The following is a 23,322-nucleotide window of genomic DNA, read 5'->3' as shown; positions in this document are numbered from 1 at the left end:
TATGACTAGGCAGAGAGGCGATTTTCATTTTCTGTGATAACACCCCTCAGTAAGTAGGTGGGAGGGAGCAGTGACTGATGAGCTAAATTAGATTGAAAGTGGCTCAAGTCAGATTCTAGGTGATTGCTCCTGCCTCTCGACTCACGGCACTTATTTTCTACTCCACTCATTTAGCAAATGATCGTGGCCTGTCTTGTGATGTTTCTTATACTGTTGCTTGATCCTTTACATTTTGCATTTTTCTCTTTTCTTTCGCCAGCTAGATCAGTTACTCCTTAGTGGCAGAAATGGTGGGTCATTTATTATTGTATTCTTCTCATGACTTACGCAGAGTTTTAAATGTGTAATATTTCTGTGTCGCTTGACTGATGGTTGCTGCTTGAGAAGGGAAGTTTCTTAAAAAACGTTGCTGGATTTATCTTTCCCTAGAAAAGGGAAGAGCAGAGGTAAGGATCACACTGAGTATGCTTTAGTTTAAAATACGGAGCCTTTGAGTGAGTGAATTAGAGATAACCTTGTTCCGGTCAGCACAGCTCAGCCGCAGAAATGGTTTTGTTTTCTGGCAACAGTCAAACTTCGTTTCTCTAAACAGGATCTAAGGTTGAATCCTGCGAAACTGCCAATATTCAAACCACAAATTTGGCAATGTCATGTGGTCCGCTCTCACAAAATAGAGGATAATACGTCCTCCTTCTTCTGATTCAGTCTGAGAGGGACATGAGTTAATGGGAAGTAGCCTCCCTTCTGTCATAACAGGTTGGGATAGAGAGGCCAGTGCAGGCCGGCCTGAGACAGAGGAGAGGAGACAGGAGGGTCAGGCACTGCTGAGGGGTCACTGAGTCTTGTCATGAGCTGGGACGTCTGTGGTTTGCATGTCCTTACTGTTCTGATGATGCCCTAAGACCCTTTAGTGTTACTTAAACAGAAGCCATGACTGGGACCCAGTTGGGTCAAGGTATTGTCTATGGGATTACAGTACCCATCTGCTGCCAGCCCCATCCATCCTGGAGAACGACCAGAGGGAGTCAGGGAGGCAAGGCATGGGCAGCTGAAGTCACTACTTCAGTTTTCTATTTCCTTCTTCATTTCTATGATACTTAATAAAATAGCCCCACCTGCCTTTCCTCTGTTTTAAACCTGGATTTTCCGTGCTCAGTCCAGTCTGCTGATGTGGGAGGGTTAGGGAGGGGTGGCATTAGCTGGTCCCCCTTAATTCCTCTGGCTAACTCAGAGGTATCTAATGGATCCACCTAGAGAACAAAGGGGAGCCTGACTTCAGGTAGGAAAAGAGAGCCTGGGAGGAGCAGCTTGAGAACAAGGAAGGTCTGTCATTGGATATAGACTCCAAAGAAGTCCAGAAGAGTCAGTTGGGGGAAAGAAAAATTTTAAGTGTATTCTACCATTAGATAGAGCAAGAAATAATTTTTAAAATCCAAGCTTGCTGTGGATTCTGTCTTTGCTAAAAGCAGGATCAGAGAGCAACTTTCCAGAGTAAGAAAAGTATTGAAAATGGAGGGAGACGTTTGGCTTAATGTATTGAGACTGTACGCCCACACTTGTGCATCTAAGAAAGAGCCAAAACCATAATATTAAGAAAGATTATGGTGTATTCAAACATTATAGAGCCCTGTCTCCCTTTTTATTCCTGTAATTATTGTACTGTCAACTTTTTATTCACTCATTACTAAGTGTATTGAGCACCTACGAGGTTATGCACATGATCTCATTTCTTTCTTATAACAGCCCTGAGAGATAGGAAGATGCCATGCCTGGTTTATAGATGGAGAAACTAAACCTCAAAGGGGTTAAAAAAAAACTCACCTGTGGTCACACAGAAGCACCCTGGTGGTGCAAGGGTTAAGTGCTGAGCTGCTAACTGAAAGGTCGGCTGATGGAACCCACCCATGCCTCCATAGACAACATCCTGGAGATATTCTCCCCTAAAGATTAAAAAAAAAAAAAAAAAAAGATTACAGCCTGGAAAACCCTATGGGGCAGCTCTACTCTGTCACGTTGGTCACTAGGAGGCAAAATCCAGGTCGCCAACAACATGGTCATACAGAGTACAAATGAATTGCAGAGTTGAGATTCTAACTCAACTTTGTCTGACTCCAGAGCCAGTGCCTTTTTTCTTTTTTTAATTCTGAGATCGTCTGTTTTTCTCTACCAGAGGCACCTTTAAAGAGGAAAACGAAACAGATGAAATTCCTGTAAAGGAAGGCCCAGGGGAGGCTGTTGCCCCAGGCCCAAAAGGTGATAGTAGAGCCTTACATAGAAGCCAGCTTAGTTAGGCTCCCCCTAAAACCAGAAATGCAGAAACTGAGGCCTCACTTTAGATCTAATGAATCTGAACCAGATTTTAATAAGATCCCCAGGCGATTGGTAGGCACATTCAAGTTCAAGAAGCCCTGCCCTAACCACCCCATAGCTGTTTCTCTCTACTTGCTCCATCTTGGGTCCTTTAAGCACCTGGTTCAAGAAAGGCATGTGGGTGAATTATTGCCCAAGTACCAACTGACAAGACACATCCACAAACAAGGGTCACACTTCACTTTTTTCTTTCTTTGGTACCCCTTTCTTCTTCCCAGCCTTTGTCACTTGTTTATATGGCAGCCAGGTAAGGAAAAAAGGAGAGAAGGAGCATAAGATTAAGGGAGAGGAATTTCTGCCAAGGTTTCTTTGTGCCAGCATCATGCCTCCTTTCAAAATCGCGCTAAGCAACACGGCTAACAGTATCGCCCTTAATGAAGGATGCTAGCATCCCAGCCTTCCAGCATATCTTTTGGGATTTTTATAGCACCTGCAATTACTTTGAAGGCTATGCACAGTTGGTTGCTCATTCAATCCAGAAAATAGTTCTGTGGTTTTTATCTCTATTTCACACATACAAACACCCGTACATCCAATAGTCTTAAGGGTAGCTGAGCGTAAGTATGATAAATTTCAACCCTTAAGGACAAATCTGAAAAAACCACCATTCACTGACCCCTGGGTCTAGAGTGGCCTGTCTTAGTCATAACGCTGAACCAGCCACACTGCAATGTCTGCTGTGTTTCACAACGCAGTTTGGCTCTTAGCTCTAAGGTTTATGCCTTTTGTCTTCTGCTTCAGCATCAGTGGGAATGGACTTACACAATATCTCATTCTCATTTTATTTTCTGTTTGTGATTATGAATGATCTATGAAGCAGAAAGAAGACAAAAAATTTCATAAGCTGGGTCTACCCTTGTGGTCTCAACAGTAATTTAACAAATGTGACAGGGGAATCAACAGGAAACCATACGTCTCTCATCAGATTGTCATGTTGACGACGAACAACCAACATGTCGGATTTCTTCCCTGGAGGGTTTACTCTCAAACATGCCAACATCTAAATTCTTAGGCATGAGCTGTAAAGGAAATCTTTTTAATAGAAATTCAGATCACTTTTTAAAAAGCAGAAAAATAGGGATCCAAGGCACTGGAGTTTTAAGTTAATGGTCAATCTAGCAAGGAGATTTTCCTTCCTAGAAGGTACTCGGATAGGGGGATGTATTGAGGAGGGCATCATCACGAGGTTTAAGCTTTAAGAAAATCTGGGGAGCCGAATGATATTATACACACTGGTGTGGAATGAAGAGTATTTTGTTTTGCATATCAGATTTTTCATTCATTGAATTATTGTATCTTCCAGGGTTCATTAGGAAAGCATTTTCTTCACAGAAACCCTAATCAAAACAGCAGTGGATACGACAAGGTACAACAGGACAGATGAAGGGACTATCTTTTTGTTACATTGAAATATTACCCTGTGGCAGCATGTTTTACTGACTTTTATAGTTAAAAACAAAAAAAAAAGGATTAGTATTTTGGGTTGGGATTTGCGATGGTGAGCCTGGGCTGGGTTATTTCAAAATGTGTTTAGAGAGATGGTGACAGGTTTGGTTTTTGACAACTTCAAATGTTTTATAAAAATAGTTGGTGAGGTTAATGAACAGTCTAAAGACTTCCACTGTGTAGATCCAGTTGGTTTGATTTCATAGCAGAGAAGTTTTAGTCTGAAAGTAGCCTCATCTAATTTTCTTAGCCTAAGATGACAGTATGTCTCAGTTATGCCAAATCTTATGCTTTATATCAGGTTGTAAGCTGTTGGTGGGTAGTTGATGATCAGCACTTATTTTTTAGTGAAATGGAATGGAATGGAATAAAATAGAAGATATCAGAGTTTTGTTTTATATGGTAAAGGTTTGTATTGATTTATGCCCATGAAGCCCTGCTAGCATAGTGGTTAAGAGCTATGGCTGCTAACCAAAAGGTCAGCAGTTGGAATCTACCAGCTGCTCCTTGGAAACCCTTTGGGGCAGTTCTTCTCGGACCTCTAGGGTCATTATGACTTGGAATCAGCTCGATGGGAATGAGTTTGGAGTTTTTTTTTTTAATACATGGTCAGGAGCCCTGGTGGTGCAGTGGTTAAGGGCTTGGCTGCTAACCAAAAGGTCAGCAGTTCAAATCTGCCATCTGCTCCTTGGAAACCCTATGGGCCAGTTCTACTTTGTCCTATAGGGTTGGTATGAGTCGGAATTGATTCAGTACTATCGGGTGAAGCCCTGCAGGAGAAAGATGAGGCAGTATGCTTCTGCAAGGGTTACAGCCTTGGATACTTCATGGGGCCAGTTCTACTCTGCCATATAGGGTTGCTATGAGTCAGAATTCACTGAATAGCAGTGGGTTTTTTTCGGTTTTATATAAGGTCATAGCATAAATTTTTTTTTTTTTTTACTGTGGGTTACATTAAAAAAAAGTTTGAAAACCACTGCTTTGGTAAATTTGGCATGGTCATAGTACGATATCAGCCATGATTGGCCCACTGAAAATTCCACTTTAAGTAACCAACAAACATCATTTTTCTTTTGACTTCTCATTTCTTTGGGTATTTTGAAGTAGCATACTTCTCTTGAAACTTTTCTCTCTTTAGCCTCTTCCTCCTGGAGGCAGTGGTTAGTTAGGAAGGAGAGAAATAAACTCATTCTTCAAAGTTCAGCACATATTGGCACAGTGTGTTTTCAGGGAAGGAAGTATTTAATATTTTTTAAAATTAATAATTCTGACATATGCCTTCCTTGTGCCTTTTCAGCTACCATGACTCACCTTAATATCACTGTTTGACATGAGACTCCTCTCCAGAGAGGGAGAGATTCATTCAGAAATTAGTTGCATAAAGGTTATTAAACTAATATTTAAAATTCTGGTCCTGCACATTTTACTGCACTCCTAATTAAATGCCCTGAGTAGAAATGTGTGATCCTGGTATGTGCACATCTGTGTCCACTCGAAGGCCACAAGATGCTGCGGAATTCTCATTTTATTTGCAGCCTTTTTCCTAGGAATATTACTTGTGGATACCATCAGTAACCATAGTATTAAGCCAAAGCTGAAGATGGGCTTTTAAAATTATAAACTGCATAAAAAGTCCGGAAACCTTTTATAACTTGTTCCAGTCCCCCAATTTTTTTTTTTTTTTTATGAAGGATAGATTGACATTCCAACAATAAACTAACATTGGGACTTCAAAAATGGAGCTATTTTATTTGGTATTATTGATAGATTTTCGAGTTTCATATCTTGGGCATCTTGTAAATGGAAGTGGAAAATTAAATCATTACCAGTGGACCAGAATAAATTTTACCACTTACATAAAAAATATTCTTAATGTCACTGGATCATTTCAATTAGCAGGTAGAATTTTGCTCTTAAACCTGAAGTTACTCTTGTTGACAGACTTGGTCACAGCTACATACATTTTTGATTTAGCTCTATCAGTACGGACTGTTGGTTGAAGGTCCTGAAAACCAGTTTTACTAATATAGCTTAGTTTATTGACTCATATAACTGAAATATTCTAGGTAGTTTTGGCTTCACTCTTAGGGCCTTCTTTATGTGGTCATCACCATATTGAGGATTACATTCTACTGGTTTAGCAATCCCACTGGAATTTCTCCCTCCAGTGTTGTTGTTGTTGGGTGCCGCTGAGTCTATTCCAACTCATAATGACCCCATGTGACACAGTGGAATTTCCCCATAGGGTTTTCTTGGCTGTAATTATTATGGAAGCTGATCACTAGGTCTTTCTCCAGCCGAGCCACTAGGTGGGTTTGAACCACTGAAGTTCTTTTCTTTTTTATCGTACTTTAGAAGAAGGTTTACAGAACAAACTAGTTTCTCATTAAACAGTTAGTATGCATATTGTTTTATGACATTGGTTAACAATACCATGACATGTCAAAACTCCTCCTTCTTGACCTTGGGTTCCCTTTTACCAGCTTTCCTGTTCTCTCCTGACTTCTAGTCCTTGCCCCTGGGCTGGTGTCCCTTTTTGAACCACTAAACTTTTTGTCAGCAGTCAAGCACTTAACCACTGTACCATCAGACCTCCTTTCTCCCTCCAGTAGTTTCTATAAAATCCAAGTGTTGAGTGTCATTGGAGTAACTTGGATCACATGCTCATAGCTGAACTGATAATTTTGGCCAGTGGGATGAAACATAGTAATTAGCCAGGCCTGGGTCACATCCCTATATCTGTATTCCCAAGGGAGAAGTAGGAGCAAGTTTTCCAAAAGAAACAAGAGATGCTACTCTAGAGGTCTTATTTTTATTATTTAAAAAACTTCAATGTTTTAAATTAAACAACCACCAAAATTATCTCTGCCTCCCAAATGAATATGTATTGAGCCAGGCATAGACTTTTCCTTTAACCTCTCTGAGCATATGAATTGTGTGCATGATTTTTACCAAGTGTCTGTAATATTTTATTAAATGATTTTCATCACTCTAGGCAATAAACAGGTGATTTGACTTAGCAGAGTACAGGTGCTATTTTTAATACTTAGTGCTCTCTGGAGAGCTTCCAAATAATAATAGCATCTTTAAAAGCTTTGGAATCCCCAAGGAGTAATAAAATTGTGCTGAGTATTGTCTGTGATAAATAACACATCTCCCTCCTTTTCTTTTCCATATTCCTACTTGAGAAAGCTCCAGATTTCCTGACATTATCTGAGAGTTGACTGCCTAGTGAAGGTCAACACTTCTTTGATTTCCATTAGTACATGTTTCTTTGTGATCATATTGGAATGGTGAGAATACTACTAGCTTTAAAAATCAGGAAAAATAAAAGCACAAACACATTAACAGGGAACATAGTTAAATTTTTGTTTTCTAAAATGGAAATAATTTTTTTCCTGATAGAAAATAGAATTAAGGGCTACCAAGAGAGCCAGGACATGAGGAACCAAAAAAAAAAAAAAGAACCGTAGAGAAGTAATTTCAACATGCCTTATGGAGTTTTCCCTTGAGAGTTTGTTGTACACCTCCAGGGAGAGACAACAATAAGTAAGATGGAAACAGTTGATAAGGGACTAATAGACAAAGCAGAGATTTTGGCAGTCTCACTGAACTGGGTAGACAAAAATTGGAGTTCAGGGCTTCCAAGAAGGAAGCACCTCAAAGCTTTTTTTTAATGAAACCCATGAAGTGCTATATTTTAGGATAAGGGCAAAATGGAAGTAGACCAGCCTCAATTGGATCAGGATATTCTGTCCATACTCTATCTGCCCGCCAGAAGAAAATCAAATTGTCTTTGGGGGAAGATAACATCATCCAAAACTTACACTATTCTTCATAAAGAATTTAGTAGGCATGCCAGGAAATGGGAACAAATGACTAAAAATCAAGTGGGAAAAACAGGCAAAAGTAATGGACTCAGAGTTGACCCAGATAGTGGATCTATTAGACCCAGGCTTTCAAATAACTGATTAATATGTTCAAGAAAAGAAAAGACAAAACAAAACACTGAAGAATTTCACCAGAAATCTGAAATCTATGAATCAAACGGAAACTTCAAACTTAAAAATATAGTAATTGAAATTAAGAACTCAGTAGATGGATTTAACAACAGATTAGACACACCAGAAGAGAGGATTAGTGACTTGGAAGATAAGTCAGCAGAAAATATCCAGAAAAGCACAAGGTGAAAAGAGGATTTTGTAAAAAGAAATAAAATTCCACAAGAGACAAATTGGACAGTACAAAGTTTTGGGCCTGATAATTGGAGACCCAGAAACAGATTAGAGGAGAATGGGGTAGAAGCAATGTTGGAAGAGAAACTGGCCAACAATTTTCCAAAACTGATGGAAGACATTAAGCTATAGATACAAGAATCTGTAGGAGCACAGAAAACCACATATAGGCATAGTAAAACCTAGGAAAAATAAAATACAAATTAAAAAAATCTTAAAAGCATTCAAAGGAAAAAAGATACTGTTTTCAGAGGAACTCCAGTTAAACGTAGAGCTTTTTTAAAACATAAATATTGGAAGCTAGAAACAGTGGAATGACTTCTTTAAAATACCAACATAAAATGGCTGCCTACTAGAATGGAATACCCCGTGAAAATATCTTTCAAAAGATATTTTTAGAAAAGTAAAACCTAAGAGAATTAATTACTAGCAGATCTACATTGAAACTATTGAAGGGAGCTTTTTAGGCAGAAGGAAAATGGCCCCAGATGGAATTGTGGAAATGCAGGAAGACATGAAGAACACCAAAAAAAGATAACTGAGTTATTTAAATGAGTATACACTGCTTAAAACAATCAAAATAATGTCTAGTGGGGTTTAAAATATACGTATATAATAGGTAGCAAGGGGTCTATCAAAGACTATGAGAATTGTGTTAAAAGGACTTAGGAGCTAACTTGATGTGACTCCCTGTAGCCAAAGATGGAACAATTTAAGCATTCATCAGCATAGTAACTACAGTGGACTGAAATATATCAAATATGTTTAAATTAATTCATTCATAATGTCAGTAATAAGAGCACTAGTTATAATAAACTAATTGGTTACCATAGGGGGATGTTAGTGAACCGATTTATTATTTTGAAAAATGGTATATAAATGTAAAGAATCAAGCATTTATCTTGCTTTTCTTAAACCAGTTGGTAAACTAACACAGATGAGGGTAATTTTCTCTGTAATAGTGTTCAAGCTAATAATAATTAAAAAAAAGGATTAGAAAATCTGTATTTTTTTAATCCTAACAAATTAATGGATTCAGGCACTAAGCATTAGTGACTGCTAACATTACAAAATTACAGACATAATGTAGCTCTCGAGGAGAGAGCAGACACTACCAGCTGTGAGGTAGTCTGCCAGAAACAAAGCAAAACGAAACAAAATAAACCTGAATTTGATCAAGCCTCTAATTTTAATGACCAACAGACAGAAATACAGATAATTTGGAGCATGTTATTGAATACGATATCATAGAAAATATTGGATTGTGGGACACTTCAAACAGCTAGTTTCTCCAGTGAATAAATAGCATTGAAAAAAAAAAAAAGATCAAGGAAGATCCTATTGGTTAGTTGAAGCTTAAAAGAGGTATCAACCCATCACAATGTGCAGAACTTGTTTAGATCTCAATTAAAAAAAAAAAAGACTAAAAATATGACACTTGAGACTTTTACAAATTTTAATACAGGACATTTGAAGATATTCAGGAATTACTGCAAAATTTTATATGTCTGATAATGATATGGTTAATGATTTTTAAATGGCATCCTTATTTTCTGGAGAAATACACTGAAGTATATACAGAGATATGATAAAACCTGAGATATGCTTTAAAAAAATATGGTTGAGGGAAAAGTAGATGGGAATAGAGATTGAAAAAAATTGGCCGTGAACGAAAATGATTGCCAAAGCAGGGTGATGGATACAGGGATTTCATTACATTAAGTCTACTTTGTGTATGTTTAAAACTTTTCATAATAAAATACTTGAAAAATAAATATATGTAGAATTACAATAAAAGGCAATGATAACATATGAGGCAGAAGTAGGCTAAATAAAGCCAAAATGATGTAAAGTCCTTCCATTGTCCAGAGAATTGTAAAAGTATCAGTTATGTTAGATTCTAATAAGTCAAGGATACATTTTAATCTCTGGGGTAACTACTTAAAGAATGTAAAACTAAGAAGCTGAGAGAGAGAAATTGAGTAATAAAAACATAATTAATTGAAAACAAAAAAGGAGAATTAAGAAATAAAAACCAAATGTGACAAATACAGAAAAAATATCCAGATGGTGGTTTCAACACAGAAATAACAGTAACTACATTAAAGTATGCTGGGAGGGGGGTCTCCCTTTATGATTCCCACCCATTCTACCTGCTCTGAGGCCTTGGGTTCAGAGCATTCTCTGATAGGGAGGCTGGGGATTGGGTCTCTTTCTCTCTCCCCCAGCCCCCTCTCCTTGTCAGAGAAGCCTTCCTCCCTGTTCTGAACTCAAAGCAACTTTCTCTCTCTCTAGACTACCTATGACTACTTAATTGTACTGAAATAATTAGTCTTCTACCTAGTGGCAGAAGAAGTGTTCTTTCTGGCCGTGCACCCGTGGTCACAGGAGTGCCATGCTGTTTGAATTTGAACAAAGCTTGGCAACAGGATGGTCAGGCAAGGTTCAGCTGAACAAAGGCTCCTTCCTTTTACCCCTTTTCCTGTTCAAATGCACTTTGAAGTATAAAACCCCAAGACTCCTTTGCCTTGGGGCCTTTAGCCTACAATGTAAACTTGGAGCCTTATGTGTGCAGAAGAGTTTTCCTGTGCCAAGTTTTCCCGGGACAGGAGGGGGAAGTCTGAGGGGGCTTACCCCACGATGAACCATATCCCATTCATCTGTGGCCTAACTGCTATGTGAGTAAATAAAAGCTTGTAAAATGCCACTGGGTAATGGCAGTTAATTACTGAGAGCTACAGCCCCCTAAGAGCCTATTTTTCATTGTGGCTCGTTGCAATGTGGAAGGACTAAATACCTCAATTTTTTAAAAAAGATTTTTATACCTTATTGTAAAAAGAAGACAACTGTGTGTTGATTACATAAGACGCACTCTAAATAGAAGGTCTAGTAAAGATAAAAGTAAATGCATGTAAAAAGGAATACCATGCAAAGACTAACCAAAAGAAGCAGGTGTAGCTACGTGTATGCATACAAACAGCATGGCCTCAAAATATAAAGTAAGCAACTAACAGTACTAAAAGAGACATGCCCGAATCTTAAAAGTTCCTTGGGATTTTACCATACCTCTTTCAGTAATTAATGAAATAAGCAGGAAAAAAACTGAGATTTGACAAACTTAACCTAATTTTACTATATAGAATACTATATGAAACACTGAAGAATATACATTTTTAAAGTTCATAAGGAATATTTTGCAAATAGACCATATGCTCAGTGTAAGCCCTTCTCAACAAATTTCAAAGGACTAAAGCCATAGAGTGTTTTTTTTCTGGTCACAGTAGAATTAAGATGGAAATTAGCAACAAAATGATATTGAGAGAATTTTAATATTTGGAAATGAAATAATTTCTCCCATGTGTTAAAGAAAATAATCACAATGAAAATTGGGATTATTTTTAACTGTGTGGTAATGAAAATGCAGCGTATCAAACTTTGTAGGTTACAGCTAAAACAGTACTAATAGGGAAATTTATAGCCTTCAATTATTAGAAAAAAAAAAAGAAAGCCTAAAAATCAGTGATATAAACATCAATCTCAAGAATCTGGGAAAAGAACAGCAAAATAAACTTAAAAAATTACAAGAAAATAAAGATAAAAGCATAAAAAATTGAAATAGAAAAAATTAAATAAAGCCAAAAGTTGCTTCTTTGAAAATAAACCCCTGGTAAGAATAGTTTGGAATAAAGATAAGGTACAAGTTACCAATATAAAAAAATGAAAGAAAGTATCACTAAAGTAAACCAAAACAAAAAAAAAAACCCGTTGCCATCGAGTCAGTTCCGACTCATAGCGACCCTGTAGGACAGAGTAGAACTGCCCCATACAGTTTCCAAGGAGCGCCTGGTGGATTCGAACTGCCGACCTTTTGGTTAGCAGCCGTAGCTCTTAACCACTATGCCACCAGGGTTTCCGAAGTATAGATATTAAAAGATAATAAAAGCACCTTGGTGGTGTAAAGGTTAAGAGCTACGGCTGCTAACCAAAAGGTTGGCAGTTTGAATCCACCAGGCGCTCCTTGGAAACTCTTTGGGGCAGTTCTACTTTTTCATATAGTCCTATAGGTCAGTAATCGACTCGACGGCAGTGGGTTTTTTTTTTTTGGTTTTGGTATGAAGATTTTATGCCAATAAATTAAAAAATTTAAACAAAATGGATAAATACCTTGAAAAACACAATTAAAATTGATATAGTACATTTTAGAAAGTATGCACCATCCTAACTGAATTTTTTTTTCTAAAATGTATTAACTGAATTAACTTTGTAATTATAAATCTTCCCACAGAGAAAACACCAGTTAAATTCACTAGCAGAATTCTCCGAAGCGTTAGGAGACAATACCAGCCTTATATAGACTCCGTTATAAGGACTGTACAAGCTTAACCTTAAAGCCAACAAGGGTGTTAGAAAAAAGGAAGTCCACAGGCCAGCGTATCTAATGAGCTTAAAGGCAAAAAAAACCCTTAGTCATAATATTAGTAAATTGCATCCAGTGATAAATAAAAAGAACACATCACCACCAGCTTGGGTTTATTTCAGGAATGCAAGTTGACTATTTGAAAACCAATCAATGTGAGCTACCATATTCATGGAGTAAAAGTGAAAAACCATATCATCTTAAGAGCTGAGGAAAAAACTTGATAAAATTCAACATTCGTTTATGATAGAAGCTTAGCAGATTGGGACTAGAGCAGAATGTCCTTAACCAGGTAAAGGATATCTTAAAAAAAAAAAAACACTACAGCGAACCTCTAACTTAGTGTTGAAATACGGAAAGCTTTCTTTTTTGCGGTTGTTAATAAAATAAAGATACCAGTTTTGTGTGTGTGTGTGTTTACCACTTTTTTTCAACATCATATTGGAGGCTATCGCCAGAGCAGTGAGGTAAGAATGTATCTTCACCATCTTGGGGTAGGAAAGAATCTGCATTTCCAACAAGCCATAAAGGTGATTCCGGTGTACAGCAAGTTTGGGGAACACATGACTAGGTGGTTTGCTTCTTAAGTGGCCAAAGTCTAAAATTAGGGAAGGTATGAGGAGAAGCTCGTTTCTACTCTGGATGGGAACTGCTGTTTTACAGCACTTTGCAATAGATTGAGTGTGGGTTTTTCCATTTTCCTTTAAAAAGTGTTTTTTTCTTACAAATATGGTGTTCATGTTTTTTAATTGATCGGAAGCAAATAATTCTCTGTATCTTGTAACAACCCACTTCTGTTTACCTGAAATTCAACTTTAAATGTTAATGGGGGTTTAATATATTTAATATTAAATATTTGTATAGGTGGATTCCAGTACAGCTGCGCCCTTTTACTAAGTCAGTAGTTAGTGTGTAGATGTATACCTTGGGTCAGTCAGATCATCGCCCAAGAAAAATAATTGTATCATAAAAGCGTAGTGTAATGTATTTAGTCTCTACGTAAATGTTGTCCCTCAGTATCTGGGCTTTTCCAAACGGTGACATTATTTTATTGATCCTGTTTTTCATACTCGCTCTTTTCCTTCTTTTTTTTTTTTTTAACAAAATATTACCTGCTCATAAAAATTCAAACAATGCATAAGTGTATAAACCAAAAAAACCAAAAACCCATTGCCATCGAGTCAGTTCCAACTCATAGTGACCCTATAGGACAGAGTAGAACCGCCCCATGGAGTTTCCAACAAGCGCCTGGTGGATTCAAACCGCGGACCTTTTGTTTAGCAGCCGTAACACTTAACCACTATGCCACCAGGGTTTCCAGGTGTAAGAAGTAGTGGGTAAAAGCACCTGAGCTTGCACCCCAGTCCGTTCCCCAGAAGTAACTACTGTGAATGTTTTTGTCACATCGCTTCGTATATACTTTTAAAATATTGTTTTTTAAGACTTCAGGTTGCCATCTAAACTTTCAAAATTTAGGTGTGTATATGGAACCCTAGGTTTATCTTTCCAGTCAAACTTGACAAATAGGCAGTCGATACATCTCTCTCTTATTTGCATGCTTATTATTTATCATATTCCATCGTCTGCTTAAGGGCTTAGCAGCATTTTGGGGAGAGAATGTTAACCACCGATATGGTGCAACGGCACTCTTCTTTTTACTCCCAGAGCAACATTTACACATATTCCCACAAATAAATGTTAATCTCGAGTGAGTTATTGGCAGAAAAATTTCACCTGCTAATGCTGTCCAGAAATGGGTAAGAAGGTGGACAAGGTGATTGGTAATATATCAAGTTAAGAGTAACAATAGTTTTACAAAAAGACACACTGTGTATGTATACTTAATATAAAGCCAGTTTTTAAGTGTTGGCTTCTCTAGTCCATAACGCAATAACATCCTGACACTGACCATTGTGGAATACGATTTAGAATCAGGACAGTTTTTTTAAAGACAAATATTATGTCAACTGAGATAAATCTTCCAGAGATTTATCAAAGGCATTAACTGACTGGGGAGCATGACATATAACCAGATCAAATTCTGCAATTTAGGATTTCATGGGTAAAATGTACTACAATTTCCTTACCCAATGCGTTAAAAAACAAAACAAGCAAAAAAAAAAAAAAGTTGCTCTTGAGTCGATTCTGACTCATGGGAGCCTCGTGGGTCAGAGCAGAGCTATGTTCTAAAGGGTTTTCAGTGGCTGGATTTTTCCGTAGCTCACCAGGCCTTTCTTCCTAGGTGCCTTTGGTGGACTCAAACCTTCAGCCTTTTTGTTAGCACTTGAATGGGCTGTTTGTACCACCCAGGCACCTGATTCATTACCAATCCGTAAATATCACTCAGACTTGTTATATTCTACCACATTGTTGCCATCAAAGTCTGATTATCATCGTTAATGAAAAAGCATCCTGACTGACCTTCTTGCATTTAGTCTTGTGCATCTCCATCCATTTTCTACACTGTAGCTTGAGAGAGATTTTCAAAATGCTAGTTTGGTCATGCTACTCCCTGCAGGAAACCATTCAACTCCAACCATTCAAAATCCTCACATGGCCTTTGTCTTCCTCTTGAGTCTTCTCACATCTTGCTCACCAAGCTCGCTGAGCCCCAACTAGACTGCCTTCTGTGTTCCTCAAAATCACTTTCCCCTCTCCTGACACAAGGCCTTTGCACATTCTTGTTCGCAGTGTCACTTGGACTTTTGTTTCCTTCATATCCCCTGAGTTAATTCACTTTCCTCAGATTTCAGCTCAGATGTTTTCTCCTACCCAAAGTGTGTCAGGCCCCTTGTTATATCATCTCTTTCTGGCACCTGCCACTTTTCTGTGTTGCTATTTGATGACAGTCCGTCTCCGCAAGAAGACTGTTATGTGAGTGCAGGAACCATGCGTGTTTATACCCAGGTACTAGTTCAGCTTGGTGTGTGCTCAATGCTTAACAGCTGTTTGTTGGATGCACAAAAGGATATGTATAAAATTGTAAATTAAATAGGGGATAGGATTATTGCAGTTGAAGATGTTACGATCTATAACTAATTATAGGGAATAATTCCAAAGGGTAGTTAAGGGCATAAATTCTGATGAAATGTAGACTAAAGGACTGATTTTTCAGATGAGGTAACTGAGATTCAGAAGGTTTAAGAAACTTAGATGTGAGAACACAACTACTAAGTAACAGCTGGAGTCTGAACCTGGATTTTTCTGATCGCGCTACTGGTCCCCAAAGCAGTTACACGTATAAAGCCTTTATGTGGACAAAAAGGCATTGAAAAAGGCTGCATAAACCCTACCTCCTCCTGAAAATTCATAGGGACCATTATGAATGTCAAAGCCTGACAATTCCTGGAGTATGGAAACCTGTTAACTTAGTCTAAGCCAGTACCCGGTCCATTTTGTAATACTCATTAATGGTGTTATCTCTTCTGAACTTTCTTCATTCACCCATTTGTCCTTCAGTCTGCTTTATCTGTCCAGATGACTATAATTGTAATTCCATTGCCAAATAATTCTTTCCAAGGAAGACTTTCACCAAATACTTCCATTGGGTTAGAATGAGAAGACAAGATCCTACTGGTTCAAGATAAAACATTTAAGTCTTTTAATTTGTCATAAGTTAGGACCAAGTGTCTGGAGACACGGACCTCATTAACCTTCTTTCTGCCTCAGATGTACTTATTGCCTTGAAATTATGCTGTGTTCTCCCCCCATTAGTGAAGTTACCAAATTGCACACGATGAAGGGCCATCAGATCTGCAGTAGCAGTAAAAATTGGAACGTTGCAGCTATTTTTCATGAGAAAAGGGAGACATTTGGTCAAACTCAGTCCAATTACCAATGACAAAACATGCTAGTGTCACCTTCAATAATTACTGAAGAACAAGATTCACCTATAAATAATACTACATCTATCTCATTTTTAGCTGATTCCATTTAAAAATTAATTCCTACTAAACAGTTCTCAGTACTAGGGAGATGTGCCAAGACTCATTCTTTAAGAGTGGAACATAAGTCTTACAAGGCATGCATATATTGTACTTTTCCCAATTTCTCATAAGTTTAAATATATGGATTTTGTGTCTGTAGGTAGAGAATTTTACCATGCTCTGTTCTTCTACACCAGGTATATTTGTATCTACATCAATATAGGTATATTGGAAAAATTTGTGCATATCTACAAGCTAAAGTGCCTTTTAAGGATTTTTAGCTTGAATATAACAAAAAAATATTTTTAAAAGCCCCACAACCATATGGTTTAGAGTTTGTAATAATTCAGCAATGGTATAATATATGTAGTTCTTATTGAGTAGAAACTTTAAAGTGTTTTTATAGAAAACTTGAAGGTTCATACAAAGAATAAGGAGGCATCTAGTCTAAATTTAACATTTTTTTCTGAGTTAAATGATAAAACATAGAAATAACTTCTTCGGTGGGCTGACTACATTTATTTATTAAAAAAATAGGCATTGGGGGGTATAAGGAGGCACCAGATGTCATCTCTGCTTTCAGGGAGCTCACCTACATGGCAGGGGCAAATAGACAATTTTGTGTGTACAGTACAGGGGCTAGGTACCATAACAAGGGGGAGCAGAGTGCTGTGGGGACACCTGAGGGAGCACCCCCTCTCCCAAGATCAGGGAATTAGGACGAGCTTCCCTAGAGAATGTACCATCTAAGCTGAAACTTCTGTGTCTAACAGTTCTTGTATGATGAACTAATTGTGTTGATGGGACATTCAGGAAGACCTGTGTTGTCCTTAATTGAAAAAAGAATCTACAGTTGTTTTGTAATGAGTTGTTTGTAACTAGTAGGGTATTTTGCTATGGATAGGGAAAAGAGAGGATGGTGTCTTTTTCTGGATCTAGTTTGCTTTGTGTGATTTCCTTGTTCTTTACTGCCTTTTTTTATGAACCCATAGAGAGTGACAGGAGAATTATCTCTGTCCAGCTTAGTATCTGATCTTGAACAAGATGTTTTTTAGAAGTTTAGTTTTGTGTCTGAGGTGGGGCATGTAAAAGTAGTGCCTAATCCCAGCCTCATTGGAGTGACTTCCCCATCTATGACCCCTTCTGCGAGGACTGTCCTTCCCCCATGCCCAAACGGCTGGCACCTACAACCATGTTTGCCCAGCATGACCCTCTGAATCTGGAATTTTTTTTTTTAATAATTTTTATTGTGCTTCAAGTGAAAGTTTACAAACCAAGTTAGTCTCTCACACAAAAACTTATATACACCTTGCTACACACTCCCAATTACTCTCCCCCTAATGAGACAGCCTGCTCTCTCCCTCCACTCTCTCTTTTCATGTCCATTTCGCCAGCTTCTAACCCCCTCTACGCTCTCATCTCCCCTCCAGGCAGGAGATGCCAACATAGTCTCAAGTGTCCACCTGATCCAGGAAGCTCACTCCTCACCAACATCCCTCTCCAACCCATTATCCAGTCCAATCCCTGTCTGAAGAGTTGGCTTCGGGAATGGTTCCTGCCCAGGGCCAACAGAAGGTCTGGGGGCCATGACCACCAGGGTCCTTCTAGTCTCAGTCAGACCATTAAGTCTGGTCTTTTTATGGGAATTTAGGGTCTGCATCCCACTGCTCTCCTGCTCCCGGAGGGGTTCTCTGTCGTGTTCCCTGTCAGGGCAGTCATCGGTTGTAGCCAGGCACCATCTAGTTCTTCTGGTCTCAGGATAATGTAGTCTCTGGTTCATGTGGCCCTTTCTGTCTCTTGGGCTCGTAATTGCCTTGTGTCCTTGGTGTTCTTCATTCTCCTTTGATCCAGGTGGTTTGAGACCAGTTGATGCATCTTAGATGGCTGCTTGCTAGCATTTAAGACCCCAGATGTGACTCTTCAAAATGGGATGCAGAATGTTTTCTTAATAGATTTCATTATGCCTATTGACGTAGATGTCCCCTGAAACCATGGTCTTCAGACCCCTGCCCCTGCTATGCTGGCTTTCGAAGCATTCAGTTTATTCAGGAAACTTCTTTGCTGTTGGTTTAGTCCAGTTGTGCTGACCTCCCCTGTATCGTGTGCTGTCTTTCCCTTCACCTAAAGTAGTTCTTATCTACTATCTAATTAGTGAATGCCCCCTCCCACTCTCCCTCCCTCCCCCCTCTAGTAACCCCAACAGAATGTTTTCCTCCCAGTTTAAACTATTTCTCAAGTTCTTGTAATAGCAGTCTTATACAATATTTGTCCTTTTGCAACTAATTTCACTCAGCATAATGCCTTCCAGGTTCCTCCATGTTATAAAATGTTTCACAGATTCCTCACTGTTCTTTATTGATGCGTAGTATTCCATTGTGTGAATATACCATAATTTATTTATCCATTCATCCATTGATGGGCACCTTGGTTGCTTCCATCTTTTTGCTATTGTAAACAGTGCTGCAATAAACATGGGTGTGCTTATATCTGTTCGTGTAAAGGCTCTTATTTCTCTAGGATATATTCCGAGGAGTGGGATTGCTGGATCGTATGGTAGTTCTATTTCTAGCTTTTTAAGGAAGAGCCAAATCGATTTCCAAAGTGGTTGTACCATTTTACCTTCCCACCAGCAGTGTAGAAGTGTTCGAATCTCTCCACAGCCTCTCCAACATTTATTCTTTTGTGTTTTTTGGATTAATGCCAGCCTTGTTGGAGTGAGATGAAATCTCCTTGTAGTTTTGATCTGCATTTCTCTAATGGGTAATGATCTTGAACATTTTCTCATGTATCTGTTAGCTACCTGAATGTCTTCTTTAGTGAAGTGTCTATTCATATCTTTTGCCCGTTTTTTAATTGGGTTATTTGTCTTTTTGTAATTGAGTTTTTACAGTATAACGTAGATTTTAGAGATCAGGCGCTTATCGGGAACGTCATAGCTAAAAACTTTTTCCCAGTCTGTAGGTAGTCTTTTTACTCTTTTGGTGAAGTCTTTGGATTAGCATAGGTGTTTGATTTTTAGAAGCTCCCAGGTATTTAGTTTTTCTTCTGCATTCTTAATCATGTTTTGTATACTGTTTATGCCATGTATTCAGGCTCCTAACTGAATCTGGAATATTTACAATTCACTCTTTGTAGGGCAATGACTGCAGAGGCTCATGGCCAATATAGCCTGCAGGAATGTTTGAAAAATGAGGAAATTTCAATAAAAATGGATTTCTGTTCTACCAGGTGCTCCTTGGAAACTCTATGGGACAGTTGTACTCTGTCGTATAGGATCTCTTCAGTCTGAATCAACTCGACAGCAACAGGTTTGTTTTTTTTTTTTTTGGTTTATCCTTACATAGCCAAGGTTGAGAAGCAGCACGAGCTCTGTTTATTGCAGGCTTCTTTCTTCCAACGCCTGGTTGTTTCATACCTGGTCAGCTTCACACCTTTAATTAGGTGCGTGGCCCCTGTAGGTGCTTGAATTGTTAACTCCTGAGATACAGTTTTAGCTGATCAGACCAGGTGTGGACACTTGACCTTGGTTGAGTTAATTAGATTTTCTCTCTGGGATTTTGAAGTAGTGCTCAGGACACTACTTGGCCTCGCCTTAAGCTACACAGCGATGCAAACATTTGGCCATGTTGATGCTAAAGAAGAAAAAGCACATCCATAGGTAGAGGCAATAGAATAAAGGTTCCAGAAGGAAGTAGAGATGTGAGACCATGGAGCCACAGAGAGAGGGGCATGTGTTGACCTTGGATCTGAATGGCTTCCCATACCCTGGCTCTGGTTCCTGGTGAGACAAAGCTGTACTTCCTGTCCTAGGTGCTATGGGATTCCTCTAATCCCTCATCTATAATCCTTTTAAACTTGAGCTCAAGTGAGTTTCTCTTTCTTGTAGCTATATGAGCCCCCATTAAGAGGCTAACGTGGTTTTATTGATATTTTTTTAAATGAGGAAATGGAACTTTAAGTTTCTGATATTTTTGAGGAATACTGTAGTCAATTTAGCAGAACAAAATATTGTCATCATTGCGTAGAGTTTTCTAGTTGATGGTTAGAAACTCCTAGCTCTAAACTGTATCTATCCTTGAGTTGGCACACTGAATCTCTTCTGTGAAGCACTGACTCAAAATTAGCTAAAATATTGCCTGAATTCTTAACCTTGGGTTTTTTTTTTTTTTTTTTAACTATTATATATTTAGTGTTTATAAAGCTATGTGCTTTGGAGCATAGTAAACTAAACACCTGTGAACCCACGATTTAACCTAAGAACTGTAACATTACCACCTCCCCCATGTTTCTTCTCTATCTCATCTCCTGCCTTTCCCTGAGAGGTAGCCATTGTACTAAATGAATGAGCATCTTCATCTTATCCTGTTTAGATCTCCTCTTTGCTTTTCATTTGCATTAAGGATCGCATCTGTCAGGGGCAGACATGTTTAGAAAGCAGCCTACCATGTCTTCTTGAAAACTGCTAAATTGGATTTGATGTTTTCCTAGGATTTGCAGGTGATTTAAAATTACGGTTTTAAAAATCTGTTTAGTTTTAGATTAAACCTTGGAGTATAAGACAACAGGAGAGAGAATTTTATCAGTAAATAAGATACAACCGTCTTGAATTACACTGTTAGGACAAGACGATAGTATTTGCCAGTGAGTCTACTTTTTTTTTTTTTTCAGATAATTGGAAATTTACTTTAGGCAAGCAATCCAAGGAGTACTGATTTATGAGGATTTCACAATCAATATTTTTGAAGGGTAATATTGACATGTATTAGACTCTAAAATGAACTCTGTGATTACCTCCAGTAGTAATAACAAATACATGGATACTTCATGTCTAGATCTATTCAGTTGGTTGTGTTTTCCTGAAGTACTCTTTGAGAAATGTTTGAGTCCATGTCAAAGCTCTGTGGCTGAGAATTCAGTGATCAATTACTGATGTCTGCCCTGGGTAGGGGTAAGGGGAGTGGGGTCATACTTCCTGAATATTTACATTCCCTAATCTATTCTTTTTTTTTAATGTAGTATCTTCATCTGGCTCTACTTCTATGATTATTTTGAAACCATCTTGACCATTTGGATATTATTTAATTTGTAGTTAACTCCTTTTGGAAAACCAAATTCATAGTTAAATAAAGCCTAAGAACATCACCTTAGTGTGCTCTTTTCTTTTGTAATTTATTGTGGTGTCTAATTACCTTCACCACAGGACGCTTTTCTCAAAAATCTGTGAAACATTCCATTCCTTTGGGAAAGCACATTTCACCATTATTACCGAGTCCCAACATAGATAGGTCTGTCCACTGTAACTTAAAACAACTAGAGTGACAAAGCTCCTCCAGAGCTTATTAAAAGTTATTTTTAAGATAACATCTTTTCTTGTCCTTCATTTATGAATGTATGGTCAGGAAATGGTCGTAAAAAGCTTTAAATCCCAATTGAATAATGCGTTCTCAAAAGTAGCTGCCAAGTGTAAATACCACTGATATACATTCATGCATATGATAGTATATAAATAACCAGGGAGAGCATAGCAAAGGTCAATCAATTATGTATAGGTCAGAATGCTTTCCATCTGGATTGAATCATTTTAGCAAATGACATCATGTGTCCTTTGGAGTCTATTGTGAAATGGAGCTTGAGTAATTATAGATTGGCTTCTCCTCTGGGTTACCAGGATGGCGGTGGTAAGGCTCAATAAATAAATGTGCTGGCATCTCTACAGGAGCAGATTTACATAATTAGGGGGCAGCGATGAAGGCTTCTCATCCTAGAGAAAACCTTTGGGCTCCATCCACCAATTTCTAGTTTCTTATCCTTCCTGGTTGATTTTTTTTAAAGAACTGGAAGACAGGAGTTGGAACTGAGCCAGGTACTCTTTACATAACTGCAGTGAATGTCTTTCCATTTAGTTGCCAACAGGGAATCAGTAGTAATGAATCTAACACCCTCCTAATCTCTCCTAACTCCACCATTGCTCTCCTCAGATACCGTAAGTCTAGCTGATCATTTTTACCTCAACCCCACAGGGGAGTGGTTACACCAGATTGCCAGACTCTAGAAGGACTGGCGGAATAGAATGTTGTATGAGATGGGAAGGGATGCTGGCATTTTCCAACTGGCACAACAGAAGCTGAATTTAGCTTAAAGACCAAGTCATAAAAGGAGCTGCCAAGTCCAGTCATTTCCGATTAGTCAGGGCTCGAGGAGGTAAATGTTACTTGACAGAATTTCATGTGTGATTTTTCCCTCGCTTAAGGATAGTTTGGAACTGTTAAAACATTGTTGACTTTTTATTTATTTATTTTTCTGAAGTACCATGACTTGGAATAGAGAAGGGCTTTCAGTGAAAATAGCTGTCATCTTTGATAGGCATCCGCAGTTGGATCTAAGTTTGCCCCTGATTCATTACAAGGAGGAAATCTTGGCACCCTCAGCAAAATTGAAAGGAAATGGCCCTTGCACTTAGGGAGCTAACAGTCTAGTGGGAAAACAGATATGTAAGCAAATTACCACAATAAAAAATGATAGTTGCTCTAATTAGAGATACGTATAAATCCACACAGTATTGATCTTTCTGGCACTAATTTATAGCATATTATCTTCTACTTATTTATTTGAACTTTAAGTGAATGTGGTTGAGGAACATACCCAAATTATTCTCAAGGTATATTCAGAGTGAACTTTCAGCTTTCAAGATGGCTGCTCTGTGTTTTGGCCATATAGAGGCTATGTGGCTGCCCTGCTCTTGGAACGGTACTTGTTATTCTGCATATGATCCCAAGCCTTACTGCCTTTTCCATGAAGCTCCATACCTTTATAAGGACTCTACTTTGACGTGTTTACCCTGACACCAAAACAAATGGCTAAAAAGAGGAATAAATAGGTCAAGTTGCTGGTGTTCCTTGCGGTGTCTAACAGCTGACTGCAGCTTGTT

The 23,322-nt window shown here is 38.3% G+C and overlaps 1 protein-coding gene across 4 annotated transcripts in view; it reads left to right on the top strand.

Annotated features, from left to right (window-relative positions):
- Positions 1-23,322, top strand: part of FHIT (fragile histidine triad diadenosine triphosphatase) — a 1,766,300-nt gene that overhangs the window by 322,419 nt on the left and 1,420,559 nt on the right. Inside the window, exon 3 of one of the 4 annotated variants that reach the window (XM_049863426.1) lies at positions 19,623-19,702. The exons of the other annotated variants lie outside the window; for them this stretch is intronic. The gene's annotated coding sequence lies outside the window, so the exon portion shown is untranslated. The remainder of the gene's footprint in view (positions 1-19,622; positions 19,703-23,322) is intronic. 4 annotated transcript variants of the gene reach the window in all.

The sequence above is a fragment of the Elephas maximus genome, chromosome 20, assembly GCF_024166365.1.
Source record: "Elephas maximus indicus isolate mEleMax1 chromosome 20, mEleMax1 primary haplotype, whole genome shotgun sequence".
Classification (NCBI taxonomy): Eukaryota; Metazoa; Chordata; class Mammalia; order Proboscidea; family Elephantidae; genus Elephas; species Elephas maximus.
This window is presented reverse-complemented; position numbering and strand designations above follow the sequence as displayed.